The sequence below is a fragment of the Miniopterus schreibersii genome (genome assembly GCF_964146895.1).
Source record: "Miniopterus schreibersii genome assembly, chromosome: 6".
Lineage (NCBI taxonomy): Eukaryota > Metazoa > Chordata > Mammalia > Chiroptera > Miniopteridae > Miniopterus > Miniopterus schreibersii.
The window spans coordinates 56,834,824-56,850,999 of NC_138107.1; the positions used below are offsets into that span (position 1 = coordinate 56,834,824).

Here is a 16,176-nt window from a genome sequence, read left to right on the forward strand (position 1 = left end):
ACGCCTGTTGTGCTGCTGGGTCTTTTGTTACAGATATCACTTGAGTGGTCCCTCCCTCCAACCATGGAAAACATTTTATAGGCTTATTTTCAAGCATTCTTTTGAAGGATATACAAACAGAGGCTGTTGTATATACCGGGATATAGTATGAAATCATTACTTTGTAGGACTTTAAGTATATGATGGAAACCTCCCCTCCCCAGCTAATGGTGCAAACTAATGCATGGAGAGGAAGTCAGTCCCACAGCCAAAGCTGGGTTTCATATGGCTGAGGAACCAGTTAAATGCCACTTTGAGAGGTCCAGAAACAAGCAGGTGAATAATAGGTGAGCACCTGTCTTCTCTGGTTCCCCCGGAATACACTGGCGGCTCACTCTGCTACTCTTCTCTCTCGCACTCTTCACTACTGTATTCTTCCAGTTTCCTCCAGATTTTTAAATATTCTGCATTTACCCTGGTCTTGGATGTCATTGTGCACTGGTGACTTCTTGTTGCCTTAGTGAAAATCTTAATGGAGGCCTGACAACAGAGGGCAAAGAAGTAACTATTTCCTTGACCACCCTAACTTTTTAACAAAAAGCTCAATATTATGAACAAAAAATCTTTAAACACACACCATTCTCAAAATACAATGGTGGGTCCTAAAAAGTCTAGGATAGTGACTGAATCTAAGTCATGCGGATCAGTAGAAAGTGAATTGGGTGCCATCAGAAACTACAGAAGCTCAATATCCAAGGAGATGCCAGCCTAGCTGCACAGATGGCTGGAAACCAGCTATACATTCCAGTGCCCTGCCTCAGGGCCTGTCTGAGTCAACATCTGCTGACTATCTGCACTATAAAAGACATCCTGCTACATACTATAGGGGAACAAAAAAAAAAAAAAAAAAGGAAGGGGGAGCAGTAAACAAAATTTTTGCATGGATGAGGCCAACAGTCTCTTGAGAAAACAGGAGACATAAATATATATTTCTAGGAGACCTGGATTCTAGTCTAAACTAAATTAATAACTGGATGTATAACCTTGGGCAAGTCACAAAAATTCTCTACACCTTGGATTCGTCATAGCAGGAATTAACTAATAACATAAGGCATCATTTATTAAGAGGTAATTGAGAGACATAAACATTCAATGCAAGAAAATGAGAAGGCTAGGGTAATCTTCCCAGAGTTGGGATTCCAAGTGGGCTTTGAAAAATGGTTAGAATTCTGAGGGAAAGAAGGATCAGGGAATTCCAAGAGAAAACCTCCTACAAAGCCTGGAACACATATTCCATATTAATGATGTAGTAGACTGATATCTGGCTAATCAAGTGTTAATGCAGTGGTGAATGAGGTCAGCCAGGTACCACTAAGAACGTGGAGACAGTGGAAGGCATTGAATACCCAGCTAAGAAATTCGGTCTTTCTCCTGTTCACTGGGTTGTTAGTAAAGGGACAGGGCAAAAGAACCAGTATCCCCATCAGCCAACACATCCACTTTCACATGGATCGAACCTCCTCACTCAATCTAGAAAATACAGGAGTGATGCAACAGGAAGTGTTTATTTTAATTTTTATTTTTTTTGCAACTGGAATTGTTGTTTGCAAATCATGGGGGAGCCTGAAAGCATAACATATCAAGAGAATATAGATTAGACAAAGGTATATATAGAGGACAGCTGCAGAACTGACATGTTCAAGTAAGAGACAATGATAAAAGATACAGAATGACAGAATGTTAGATTTCATTGATTAACTCAGCTTCTAAATCTGAAAACAATGAGGTGCTCTGCTTGTATTTCTAGGAGGTTAGATAATAAACTAAACAACAAAAAGGTGAAACTCTCCAAACTCAGAGCAAACAAGAGAAACCATTAACAGAAATCAGCACTTTCCAAATTATCCTGTGTGCATGTGCCTACCTATAGGCAACATATGACACAATTTCTGAAATAAAATAAAAATGAAATTTTACAAGTGATAATATTTAAAATAGTTATTGCTTTTAAGTAGATACTACGATGTGTGAAAATGAAGGAACTTGTTGGTATTTATTTGCCTTTTCAGGAGAATTTAAATTGCGCAGGATTTCACAGAAATACAGATTCAGTAACTTTTGGGGGGGGGATTAGGGAAGAAAGGATTGGGAAAAGTACCCTGGGCTTTGTTGTGGGAAATGAGATCTGGCTCATTTTTAATTTTCCATTAAAGTCTTACTTTTCAGTATAAAGCAGATGGACTCCTTATACAACTCCATGAAAAGCCTACTATTTTTGGGTACCTCAAAGATGGAAGCTCTGAAGAAAATGAAAGTGTCTGAATTCATCAGATAAAATCCCACCAGCACATTCAAAAGGAGTAGGTACTTAGAAATCTTAAAAACACAAGGTAAAGGTCTTTCTGCGGTGGATTTCTGGTCCCCAGCCTCCTCTGGGCTGCTGCTCCCTCCGGATCCAGCTGATGGCTGATTCTCTACCACTTCATGGCCTGCTCCCATCACTGTGGCTGAGACTCACTATATTTGCTTCATTCCTCGTCTCTCACAGCTGCCTCCCAGCCATTCTCAAATACAGAAAAGGATTTCAGTGTTCAACCCTGTCCACCCATACTTACTAAATGAGAATAGGATCTGGGAATGTGCATTCTATAAGATCCTCAGAGGATACTCATGCAACTATGGCTCTAAAGCTCTTTAGTTATCAAGGGCTAAGACGTGATTCAATACATTCTGTTATATGTTCTGCCAGGGTGGATGGAAAAACAAGGGCTGATGTTTACTGTGTGTGGACTATGAGGTACTGGGCTAGGTTGTTTATAATCTAATTAGAGAGATGGAACAAATTTAGTGTTAAGAACATAGATTCTTGGAGACAGGCTGACTGCCTGGGTTCAGATCCCAGCTCTGCTGTTTACTAGCTCTGTGACCCTGACTAAATCACTTAACCTCTATGCTTCAGTTTCCCCCCTGTTAAATGGGGATAGAAATGACAGTACCTCATGAAATAGTGCTGGGTGTTGTGCTGGGAAAATCAAACCATGAAAAAGATACAATACCTGACTTACAAAGAGCCCACAAGTCAGTAAAAAGAGACCAGTACTGCCTACTCTCACAGAGCTGACTTCACTTTGCTGTGACAAGGGTGATAATGGGGTGGTAACCAAGTGCCATGGGAACCCAGAGATAGGATCAAACGGGGGCTTCCCAGAAGGTAAGTCTTGAATGGAGCCATCAGAGGTAATGAGGTTTCCACAGGGGGTAAAGGTGCCTTTGTACCACCAACACTTACCTCAGAAGTAACTGTAAAGCAAAGGCAAGGGGGTTTGAAAACAGGCAGGGAGTGAGGACCCATGGCTTTGGAGCAAAGCAGGCCTGAGCTCAGGAACCAGGCAGACCTGACTTCTCTAGTAATTAGCTGTGTGACAATGGGCAAGTTTCCTTTCTGAGCCTCCATCTTCCCATCTGACCAATGAGGATAATGATGACTGCCTCATAGTGTTGTTATGACTAAGTAAATTACTGTATGTAAAGCACTTAACAAGGCCTCTGGGGTTCAATAAAAATGGTAGGCATTATTATTTTTATGGTGTATTTAGAGAGGAATGAGCAGCTGTGGTATGCATAGGTCAGAAATAAGTAGACCTCAGAAAAAGCCTTCTGAATTGAAATAACCAATGGGTTAAAATTTTCCCATGCTGTATTTTTTCTCCCCAAAACTTACAGTTAGTAGGTACTCAATACATATTTGCCCAAACCAACAGAATGTTGCTTGAGGTGATGGGTCTACAAGGATGTTCTCTGCATCCTGAGAATAGCCGGGAAGAGGACCCAAGTCTGCCTCACATCCAGAGAGAGGCAAAGCAGGTCATTCTGGAAGCAGGCTCAGATGAATGGCAGAACACTCGCACCCAAATACTACAGCTCAGAGCCTTACAAACATTGTTAAAGTTTCATGAGTCAGTAAGCATTATCTTTTCTTCCCATGTTTTTATTAGACCATAAATCCAGTTTATATCCTTCTAGGATTACTGTGTTCTAATCAAGTCCAGAGTGCCACTTACTCCTAAGTTATCTGTACTGCATGTCACCCAAGTCCATTTGGATAATACTGTTCAGGCTACTCATGTGTTTTAGTAGCTAAAAATTAGATTTGTTCAACTAGAAACACTAAAAAACAAACAAAAAAAGATATATTCCTCTAAATAACACAAATCACCCTTGTTTCATAGGAACCAAGTGCATGAAAGTCATAACTTGTGTGTGTGTGTGGGGGGGGGTCCTACTTCATAGTTTGTTCCACCTTCGGAAAGTCATGATGAGGTTCTGAAGTCCAACTCAAGGAATTTACATTGTCAACAGGCTAAAATTCTGGTTATCTGACTAAAACAAAGAAACCCTTCTACAGGGCTAACTTCAAAGTGTTTTATTTTCTATTCTCAAGAATAAAAAAGGCTTGGCATTTCTTAAGAAGACTTGCTAAAAATGCTGTTTTCAATCATACTAATTTCCTACCTTTTCCCAGTAATTCTTGATCCAGTACTAGCAATCACCCAAATCTTTCTAAAATATTCAAAATTTCCCTTTATGCACACAATGTATTTTCACCCTCCTTTCCCTAAGGGGCATATATGTTATACATGTGTGTGCATATGCATATGTGTTTTGTGTATGTGTGTGTGTACACACACACACACACACACACACACACACATTAACAACAGCAGCAAACACACAGCTTTTTCTATGTGGAGTCTTATTCTGAGTGCTTTACATTTATTAACTCATGGACTCCTCACAGCAAACCTCTGAGGTAGGAACTATTATCCCCATTTTAAAGGTGAAGAAAGGGAGGTGCAGAGAAATTAGGTAACTTGGTCCAGTTCACGCAGCTGGGAGGGGCTAAACCAGGACCATACCCCGGTATGGCCCTGGGCCAAAAGGCTTGAAATCTGGCTCTCAGTGGTAACTTTGCCACCTTGGTCAAGTTGCTTAGCTTTCTGGGGCTCCTTTTTCCTCACATGTAAAATGGACATGTTGGACTACATGATCTCTAGGTCCCTTAGGGTAGGTTTCTATAGGTTTTGATACCTATTTCTACCTTGGTCTTGGGAGCAGCAGAGTTTTAGATTTCCAAACTCTATTCCCTTGATGCTTCTGTGCCTGGATCCAGAGATCTTTGGTGCTAAATCCAACTGTACTTGTCATTCTTAATCGTGCTTAACATCTGGGGTATAACCTTCTCTCCCTGGGGATCAGGAACACCTGTCTCCCCAGGGCTTGCCCAATACTCTGGCTGCCCCTCTCCCACTCAGAGCCTGGACTTCTCCTCCTCCTTTCTTCCCAGGCTCTCTCCCAGCCCTGTCTGCTCTATCTCCTCTCCACACTCTCTCTGAGTGATACTGCCCACATCCATGGCATCAAGTATCTTGTAATTTGCTGCTAATAGATTTACATCTGAGTCCTACTCCTCACTCCAGACCGTCTATTCAACTGCCTATGAGATACCTGGACCTGACAGTGCAAAGTATCCATGACAAAGTCATCACTACACACACCAGCTTTTCTTACTGAATTGCTGGTCTCAGTGTCTCTCTCCACCTAATTCCCAAGGACCTGTCTTTGCGCCTCCCCATCCATATCAATCTCACCCTCTCTTATTCTGTCTCTTTTGCTCCATCCAGACCCTCATCTATCACTCATCTGAGTTTCCATAACTACCTTCCCTGTATCTTGACCACCTCTGGTCCACTGTGGCCAAATGATCTTTATAAATTAAAATCAGATCTAGGCATTACCTCCACTTACAACTCTTAAATGGCATTCCTGACAAAATATAAGAACATTCTCAGTTTTTCCTCCAGCCCTATCTTCTCCCTCTGTTCATCTTCCTTCAACCCACCCTGAACTTCTTGCAGTTTCCCAGGTCTGTGCATTGGCCCTTTGGGATGCTCCTTCTGGGGCAGGGCCGTCACACAACACTCAACTAGGTGACTCCTACTCCTCTAGAAGACACCTCCTCCTCCAGCCTTCTCTGCCTGGCTTCCCCACTTTCCCACCTCTTTGTGGAGGTCATGCTCCCTCCTGTATGCTCCCATGCTCCTGTGAGAATCACTAGAATCATAGATTTATCATAGTGGGTACAGACTTCCTCCTGCAAGTAAGTTCCTTGAGGCAGGATTGCATTCTTTGCCCCTGAATCATCTAGTTCAATGTCTGGAAAATGGTAGCTACAATGAATGAATGAATGCTGCTGAATGAGTAAATATGTAGGACAATCCATAGTCTCATAGAGACCTACCTGTGGATCACTAGAAAAAAACAGCTTAAAATAAAAATCGCACTGAATAAAAGTATTTCCAGTATCAATGTGCTGTCCTTTCCCATCTTAAAATTTAATTTTATTTCCTATTTTCTAGGTGAGCAATAGATGAGGGTCTAAATGGAAGGAGTGGAGGTAGAAATGAACATTTTATTTTTTACTTAAATATAAAGTCCTACTTCCCAACAACTAGAGTATCAATTTCCAAATATTTATGCCACCCATCCCCCTTCTGGCACGTAACACATTTAACTAATATCATCATTATATCCATATACAGTATTTTATATATTGCCTAGTGGCTAAGAGCAAGGGCTTTGAAACCAAATTGGGCCTGAATCCTGACTCTACCACTTATTGGCTGTATGATCTCAAGTTAGTTACTTAACTTCCCTTACTTCAATTTCCCATCTGTAAAATGGGAATTATATATGAAACTACTTCATATCATTATTGTTAGGATTAGAGTTTAAACAGTGCTTGACAGATAGCAAATGCTCAATACAAGTTAGCTATTATTAAACATTTTTATCTCCTCTAGCAGACTGTGAGCTCCTGAAGAGCAAGGACAGCAGATGTATTCATTTTCATGACCTTATCTCCTAGTGCCCTGCACACAGTAACATATTGGCCTAATGTTTGCAGTACAGATGAATATAATGAAATGTTTATAGCAAAAATATGTACATTATTAAGTATGATGATTAATACAGACAGAACTGTTCTAACAATTTGGAGGCCTGTGGAGGATGGAGACTATACTATGAAGAACATTAGCAGTTCACCCTGCTCCTGGAGGTCCGGATGTTCACTTAACCTCCTTGGAATACACAAGGCTCATAGTCACAAAGTCAGGGCAGCTGTGTGATGAAGGGGACTGAGGTGGGACTGAAGAGCTGGGCTGGCTGAGGCTCCCTTCCTATTAGCATTACATGGGGCAAGAAGTTTCTCCTCTTCCAATTAATGGAAGGCAGGGCTGTGACTTCTAAGGACCCCCTCCCCCCAGCCACTTTGGGAGTCTCTAAAGTCAGCAGGTAAAAAACTAGGCCAAGAAAGGTGCTACTGGAGTAAAAAAAATAAAAATAAGATATCAAAGGCAACACAGGAGCTATCACATCTTGTATTACAAGGGATTGCTGAGACGGAACTGGCTGCTTGAACTGACAAAAAGCAAGGTGTTCTGAAACTTGTTCAAAATGAAAACACCTGAACTTTTAAAACCAAAAGAACAAAAGCAATGATGTTACAAGCTATAGGTTTCCATTTAATTTAACTCTCATCAGCCTACAAACTCCTTGAGGACAATGACTGAGCCTTGTTGAGTGGCAGCATATGGCAAAGCTGTTGGCCAAAAATACATTTCTTCTTAATCTTTCATCTGCTCATTTGGTTAACCTACATTTCCCAGGCTCCCTTGCAGTTAAAAGTGGCCACAGAACTAGCCCTCATGTAAAGGATGTAAGTAGAAGTGATGGGTGTCATTTCCAGAACAAAGTATTTAAAAAGTGGGTGCACCTCCTCCACTCCCTCTTTTTTCCTCCTGCCAGCTGGAAAGCAGGTTACAATGGAGTGCTATGAGATGGTGGAACATGAGGAAAGCCACCCACTGACCACTAACACCCATTTTGGACTATAACATGAGGAATAATAAATGTCTATTGCTTGCCCGGCTAGCATGGCTCAGCGGTTGAGCATTGACCTATGATCGGGGAGATTGAGGTTTGATTCCCTGTCAGGGCACATGCTCAGGTTGCTGGCTGGATCCCCAGCAGGGGGCATGCAGGAGGCAGCCAATCAATGACTCTCATAATTGATGTTTCTCTCTCTCTCTCTCTCTCTCTCTCTCTCTCTCTCTCTCTCTCTCTTCCCCTTCCTCTTTCTGAAATCAATAAAGACATATTTTAAAAAAATAAATGTCTATTGCTTTTGAGCCATTATATTTTTGCAGGCCTATTCATTATAGCTACTAAAATTAGCCTAATCAGGTGCTTCGCACATATCAAAGACCTAACTCACATTTGTTGAGACAAGATAAATAAGACCAGGTTCCATCTCTCAATGCTGATCAATGAATGATGGAAACAGATACATGTCAACGATAATGCCTGCTGCTGAAGTTTGAAAACAAAATTGGAAGCATGATGAGTTTGGAGGAGAAAGGACAGAGAAAACTTCACAGAGGAGATGACTTTTGAACTGGGCTCTAAAGGTTAAATGGTACTCAAGCAAATCAGATGGGATTGGAGATTCCAGACCCAAAAGAAAGCCCAGCGTAAAGGCACAGAAAGCTGAGTGTGCATCTGTTCACATTCAACCTCATCATTAAGTCTCTCTAACTTGGTCAACTGAGTGCAGATTTACTGTGCACTGACTTTCTTTCCTGGGTCTGGCATCAAACAAACAACCCTTTGTTTTTCCAGCACACTCATTAACTCTATTACTTTTTTTTAAGTATAAAAATTCCACCATGAATGTCCTTAGAAAGTGCAGAAGTAAATATTTAATATGAATATTAACAACTCTTTTCCAATAAAAATTCTTGAAGAACAAACGAGATAGTTCTATTACTTATAACAGTCAAAGAATCATGCTCTTAGGAATCATTGGTTTCAACCTACATGTTGACATTATCGATTAAGCATGTAATAGTTACTGGCTTACAAAACGTAACACTAAGCCCCCAGATTTACATCAACATTTCCTCCCTAAGAGGAACATCAAGCAGATGGTTCAAAGTTCAGTCAAAAGATTCTCTACATACTCTGCTCATAGCTAAGGGCCTCCAAAACCTGAGAATTAACAAACCACTTCCTCCAAAAGTCTGTGAGTCCCTTCCTCACAGTACCCATGGGGCAGAGATAAGGAGAAAGAGAGCACAAAGGGTGGAAAGTATTGCAGTCACTTGGGTGGTAAGAGGAAGGATGTGGGCCTCTGAAGGCTGCCCTGAGGTGAGGAAGAGACAGCCTCCAGTGGTCTTCCCAATACCAATTTAATGCTGTTATCAATGCCCAAGAAACCTGTTTTAATATAAGGGCAAAGCGAAAACACTGGGCAGACAAGATTTCATTTCAAAAGACTTCAGCACTGTGTAGACTCGAGAAAAGAAGCAAGTCAGGCCGCTCCCCTCGTATCAAACACCAATTTAATGCTCTGATTCAGAAACAGAATTTTCTGCCCCCACATTAATTTACCCCACCTCAGCTCTTAGTACCTACGCCCCAAAAGAGAGGGTGTTAAAAAGGGGAGGGAGGGCTACTTTGAAAGTAAAGCAACTCTTAAGATGGCTGGAATCATTTCCCCCTTCAATCTAAGAAACACTGCAGCTGCCAGTCAACACTACCGGTCCATGAATACAGCGAAACGCTAGCACCTGCCACCCTGCATCTGGGGCCATTTATTTTTTGGTAAATGTGGCAGGAAAGACTCTCAGAGAGATCAACTGCTTTATCTGAGAGAAAGGGAAGCCCCAGGCAAGAGAAACAAGAAGCACTGCGCCCATCCTTGGGCACTTTGTGCATCTCCTCTCAGTGCACTGAAAGAGCTCTTTGTGTCACACACACACACACACACACACACACACACACACACACACACACACACACACACACAGTCTGTGTGATTTATTGGGGGAGGAGGGGCAAGAAGGGTGACTTTATTATCCCTCTTCGCACTGAGTCCCAGCAAATCTCCGCCTGGGCCCAAGCTCTGTGGCCTCTTTCTGGCCCAGTCCGCTCCGCCTGTGGCCGCAGAGATAAGAGAGGGGAGGCGACCAAATAAAAACAGTCATCGATCTAGGGAAGTAGAGAGGAAATCCAGCGAGCAGGGGAGGAGAAGGGAGCTTGGGGGAGAAGGGGTGGGAGCAGAGGAAGGGGAGCGAGGGCCTCGGCACTGGGGACAGGGGAAGGGTGGGTGGGTGGGAGGTGGCACAGGAAGAGTGAAGGGGAGGAGGGGGAAGTGCATGGGAGGTGCCAGAAATAGGCAGAGGATGCGCCGGGGAAGGCGACGGCCGCGAGAGGAGGAGGCTGCGAGGTGGAGGAGTGGGGCAGGGGTGGGGTGCGGTGGGGTGGGGTGGGAGGGAAGCAGCACGGGGCATCAATTATTAAGTGATTACATCATCCCTGACATTAAAACAACACACACGGCCGGGTCCCCGCGGGGGGCCCCGAAAGGAGGGCGGGGGCGGAGTCTGGGCCAGCCTCTGCTCTAAGCCAATTCCCATTCTCACCCGGCGCCCGCTCGCGGGCGAGAAAATGGGCCCCCATCCCTGCGCCGCCTCAGGGCCGCACCCGCAGGGCTGCCTCCGGCTCGCAGCGGGGACTCGGAGCGGCGCCAGCTCCCCCGCAGCCCCGCGGGGTGCCCGGGACGCCGCGGCGGCCGGGAGAGGGCAGCGCCGGGCCCCAACCGGGCGGCAGCGCTGCGCGGGGCGCCGGTGGCCCGGCTCTCGGTAGCGTCGCCGGACGCTTACCTGTGCGGCGCTCAGGCTCCGGAGCCCATTCACATGGTCCTCTCCCGCCCTCCTCCTGCGCGGCCGGGCGGCTCCGGCGGCTCCGGCGGCTCCGGCGGGCTCGGGAGCCGGTGGGCCTTCCGAGAGCGCCGAGGGGGCGGCGCCGGTTTCCCCGGCCCGGCGGCCGGATCCTTTGCTGGCGCGGCCGGCGGCCGCCGGGCGGTGCGGTGCAGGCGGCGGCTTTGTGTGCGGCTCGGGAGCCCTCGGTGCGCGGGGTGAAGCACCGCGCGCCCGGATGGCGATGGACGCGCGGCTCGGCTCCGAGGGCAGCCTCGCTCCGGTTCCCGCGGCCGGCCGGCGGGCGGGTCTCCACGGCCTTCGGCTCACGGCGACCCCTCCTCCTCACCCGCGGCAGCCCCCTCCCCGCCCGCTCGGCTCTTGACAGATGGCGCAACTGCTACGACGCGCCGCGCCTGCCGCGGCTGCTCCGAGCTACTCGCGGGGATGCTCCTGCCCCTCGAGCCCCAGCCCTGTGAGAAGGGGGCGGGACGCACCCTGAGAGTGGCAGGCCTCGCTACCCTATCAACGGGCGCCTAGGGAGGCTCGCCCGGCGACCATTGGTGTCGGGGCGGGGGCGTTACTGAAGTGGGTGGGGCTACCGAGTGGGTTGAGCGTTACTGTGGCAGCCGGCATCCTGGCTTGAGGGTGTCGAGAGGGGATGCGAGGCTGGAGGTGCGCGCGTGTGCGTGCGTGCGTGTGTGTTCCTAAGGATCGTGTGGACTTGTGAGGTAGTGAGTCAGGGCGGGGGAAGGAGGGAAGAGAGTGAACTGCAGGTTCTGCTTTGCGGAAGGTTGCAGTTGTCACTGCAGAAAGACATCTGCCATTCCCCGCAAACCACGGGAACCTGCCTCGAGGAAGGGCTATCTTGCCTTTCTGGTGTCTTTTTATCTGAAGGTGGAAGGACAAATTGGGAAAGTATTAGGGGGGGGAAAGTGTTTTCTCGGATCAAACTGAAGCGTGCAGAACAAGGTAGAATCTCATTACAGAACCCCGGAAAAGGGAAGAGAACCTTGGAAATGCACAATTATTATTATTAATAACGAAGAGGAGGAACTTAGCATTAATTTATTAGTTTCCTATTTTCATGGACACACATATTTATTTTCAAGCAAAAGTCTGGAGGAATTATTACTGACATGGGAGAGGGAGGAGAGGGCAGGCAGTGATTAAGGAATCTGCAGTCACGGAGTAGAGATTTGTTTGTATAGTTTTTTTCCAAATCCTGCTTAATTGTAGTCATTGGTTGTCTTTGGCTTCTCATGACATTCATCCTTCTTATGTGTTTTCCCCCCATTTCACTGAATCTGAGCTTTGGCTCAGATTGTCCTTGATGGAATAATAGCCAGTTAGCATACAGTTGGGAGTGCATCAGTCTTTATTTCCTATCCAGCTTTTCTATGGCAGGATGTAACTTCATAAAAAGAAACACTTTGGCTTCCTGATTTCCTTCATAGGTAAATCCTGTTTACTGAAAGTTCTGCTTTAAGGCATGCTCAGATTCATTCTCCATAAAGATTTTGGCAAGAACCCTCCCCTCCCCTCCTCAGCAAATCTAATATCCTGAGAAATATAAGTGAATTGTTTTATGCTTCTGAGCGCAAAATCTATAACATTATCTTTCTTGGCCACTAATTTTTTAACTGTAGTTTTAAAATATCCATCACTTTTGCTGAATTTTTTCTTTTCTGTACACAGTACTTTAAAAAAAGGTTGCTAAAATATGTTAAACTATCCCCATTTTATGGATGAGGGAACTGAGGACAAGAGAAGTTAGTAATTAAACTCAAGGTGATAGTATAGGGTAGTTACTGTGTTTCATTTTCTCCTTAAATAAAATAAGTGAAACTATATTGAAATTATGTGTCTGGTAATTCATTCCATAGTTCCAAGAAATGGACCCAAAACTAGGACTAGAAGATTTCCACAGAAGAGAATTGTTTATCTCAAAAGAAGGGACTCCTCTTCCTCAGTACTAGACTGCCATGGCTGGCCTCGGTTTATTTGAATGTACTTGTCTCGAGCAATGCTTCTCAAATCTTAGTGTGTATCAGAATTACCAGAAGGGACTTGTTAAAACACAGACTGGTGGGCCCCAGTGGTGATGGTGATGCTGCTGGCCTGGGTACCATACCTGGAGAACCACTGCTCTAGAACCAGGCAGTCCAATGTGTTAGTGATTGGCCACACATGGCTATTAAGTACTTGAATTTGAAATGTGGCTAGCGTATGAGGTGTGCTGTCAATGTCATAGATGTATGGGGTTTCAGAGATTTGGCATGAAAAGAAAACATCTAAATTTTACGTTCATTACATGCTAAGAAGATAATAGTCTGAATATATTGTGCTAAATAAAATATATTATTAAAGTTAATTCACCTATTTATTTTAATTTTTTAATGAAGCTACTAGAGAATTTTAATTAGAAAATGTGGCTCACAGTATGTTTCTATGGACAGCACTGGTCTAGAGCTGTTTTTGATTCCAGCTCCACAGTGCAACTGTTAAGAGCAACTTGATGAGGCAAATCACTTGTTCTCATACATAAAATGGGGAAATAGTAAAACTGACCTCACACTACTTTGTAAGAACTAAATGGGTATGGAAGCAGTTTGTGCATACCTTCCTCCTTTTTAAAGATAAACTGTTGTGTATTCTCAGAAAATCACCCTTAAGATGTACACCTCCTTGGAATTCCACATGAAAATCAATTATTCTTACATTAAATCTGGAGTAGGTGAGGTGAGACATCTCATTGTTATGGTTTCTTCAAGAGGAGTCACTTTTTAGAGTCCGTAACTCTAATAGCTTCTTAATCTAATTAGTGGACAAAAAAGAAGAGACAATGCAATTAAAATAACAGATTAACCTGCTCCCATCAAGACTTCATTCTGTTTTTGTAATTCTTTCTTTGCCTACCTGGTTATCTGTTGCCCTTCTTAAAAGTAGCTTTAAATGGATTGGGCCTCTACAGGAGGATTTGCTGATGGTCTGAATAAGTATGTAGAGTACCGTGACTGATTGGGACACTCTTCCCCATTTTGATTTACTGTGCATGTTGCTACAGAGACCTTGATTTAAGATCCGTGACACCATCTCTGGCATACCTGAGATAATTCATATTGTCCTCTAGACTCTCCAATTTTCTTTTGTTTTCTTATGGACAGCTTATAGTATACAAATTAGAATGTAAACATTGTTCTAGAATTTGTTTGATTTGGCTGGTATTGGTTATTTTTATTTTTTTATATCTTTCACCTTAAAGTTTCCTATTTCTATCTGGGTTTTCTTTATTTTGTCTCAACTGAATTTTTATTCTCTTGCTTTTATAGAAACATTTTCATTATTTTAAATTTCATTAGCTGTACTAATGTCTTGCCTTATTATTACATTTTAGTTTTAATCTTCTGTTAAGTGTCAACTCAATAGCAATACATATGGCAAAGGTAAGAATCCTTAATGCAGAGTTCTTACTAATCAATGAGAAAATAAGGATGAATGCTGAAAACCATGTGCAAAAGAATTGCATCCCCAAATGACCAGTGAACATGAGAAGAGATTCAATTTCCCTTGTAACCAAAGCAATGCAAAGATACAGTTTTTTAACTTACCTAGTTGGCCAAAGACATAAAAAGATGTAGAGAAATGGATACCCACACCTTACTAGTTAGAGTGTTCATTGGTATAACACTTCTGGAGGACAATTTAATAACATTTATGAAAAGCATTTTGAAAGCATATACATTTGACCCAGCAATTTTACTTCTGGGAAAGAATGGAACAATTGTGTAAAGATGTTCTTATAATGTCAGTAATGAGAACACTGTTTTATAATTGTGAAAAATTGGAAAAAGTTCATCAATGAGGGATTTGAAGTATAAACTATGCTGTATCTACAAAACACTGTATACCTATAAAAATGATGTCATTTGTTTATTTATATGGAAAAGTTTTCACAATAAATTATTAAGAGAAAAGACTGAACAACAGATTGGCGTGTGTGTGTGTATATATGTGTATGTATGTGTGTTTATACATTACATAGGGTAGGCAAAAGTAGGTTTACAGTTGTGAGTATGCAAAACAATACAATAATGAATAAATAACAATACAAGAATAAACTCTGTGTTTTGCATACTCACAACTGTAAACCTACTTTTTGCCCACCCCTGTACATTCCATCATTTTAAAACTTATCCTTAGATATTTGAATTTTCATAGAAAAGTATGCAAGTACATACACAAAAATTTTAAGAGTGATTTTCTCCAAGTTATCAGATGATAGGTCTTTTTTTTTTTTTTTTTAATCTTTTAAAAAAATTTCTGAACTTTTTATACTGGGTGCTTAATTAATAGAAGAAATGTTAAACCTGTTTTTAAACTTTTTCCTGTCTTTGCTACCTTAATTTTCCTTTTTCTCTTCCTCCTCTCTGCAGTTTTCCCTCCCATTTGAAAGAGCCTCACCACAGAGGTGGTGTCCAGGAGAGGCTTCCTGCCTGCCGGGAAGGTAGGAGGCCTCTGCTCCCATCCAGCAGCAGCCACCCTTCTAGCTTCTGGTGGATGTCCTGGAATTTGTAAGAATGCCTCAGAATACTTCACTCTCAGAGCGGGAGACCCATGGGAAACTGGTCTCCGGGCTAATCTCTCTGTACTTGACACACCTTGTTTACAAAGAAGCTCTTACTTCTGAGATATCAAGTTCTTACAGAAAAAGCTGCATATATTAAAACCCATGGTGTTCAGAACATAGCCAATAGATTTAGAGTATACTGGGTCTACAGCTTGCCTTGAGCCAGGAGGAGATGATCCTAGGGAAATCTGATGTGGGAAAGGAAGGACTCTTTATCCACACCACCCCAACCTAAGCTTGGGAGGGCGTAGAGGTAGGTGGTGTTAAGACTGCCTTTGGAAGAGGCCCAGAAGAGCTTCTGAAGCTGAGATTTTGGTATTGCTTTCATACCTGCTCTCTCTTATTAAATTTTGTCCAAAATGGGTAGTTGCTTCTTTTGACAGAGCCAAGGCAGAGATCTCTTGGTGTGTGGCTCTCCAGCTTTCTTCCCTGTTAAAAAGGTAGAGACTGAGCTAAATAGACATAATCGTTACTATGAACATGGTTTTAGAGTCCAGGTCCACTGGACCACTGCTGGTGCTCTCAATATGCCAGCATCAATATTGGGCCAGCTGGGCCTGACAGGAAGGATTGGACCTACAGAAGAAGAGGCCTGTATCCCAACCAGACCACAGGGAAAGTAGAAAGGTGGTGGCGACTGAAGATGGTATTCTTTGATTATTTGCCTGACTCCCCAGGGGAGGCCTGTTTTATTGCCTGGTATGGCTCAAATGTCAGGAAATGAGATTTAGTCAACCTTGAGGGTAT

The 16,176-nt window shown here is 43.4% G+C and overlaps 1 protein-coding gene across 4 annotated transcripts in view; it reads right to left on the bottom strand.

Annotated features, from left to right (window-relative positions):
* Positions 1–11,276, bottom strand: part of FYN (FYN proto-oncogene, Src family tyrosine kinase) — a 193,961-nt gene extending 182,685 nt beyond the window's left edge. Inside the window, exon 1 of one of the 4 annotated variants that reach the window (XM_081139626.1) lies at positions 10,764–11,276. The gene's annotated coding sequence lies outside the window, so the exon portion shown is untranslated. The remainder of the gene's footprint in view (positions 1–10,763) is intronic. The other 3 variants (XM_081139627.1, XM_081139628.1, XM_081139629.1) reach the window with 3 other exon arrangements.
* Between the last annotated feature and the right edge of the window lie 4,900 nt (positions 11,277–16,176).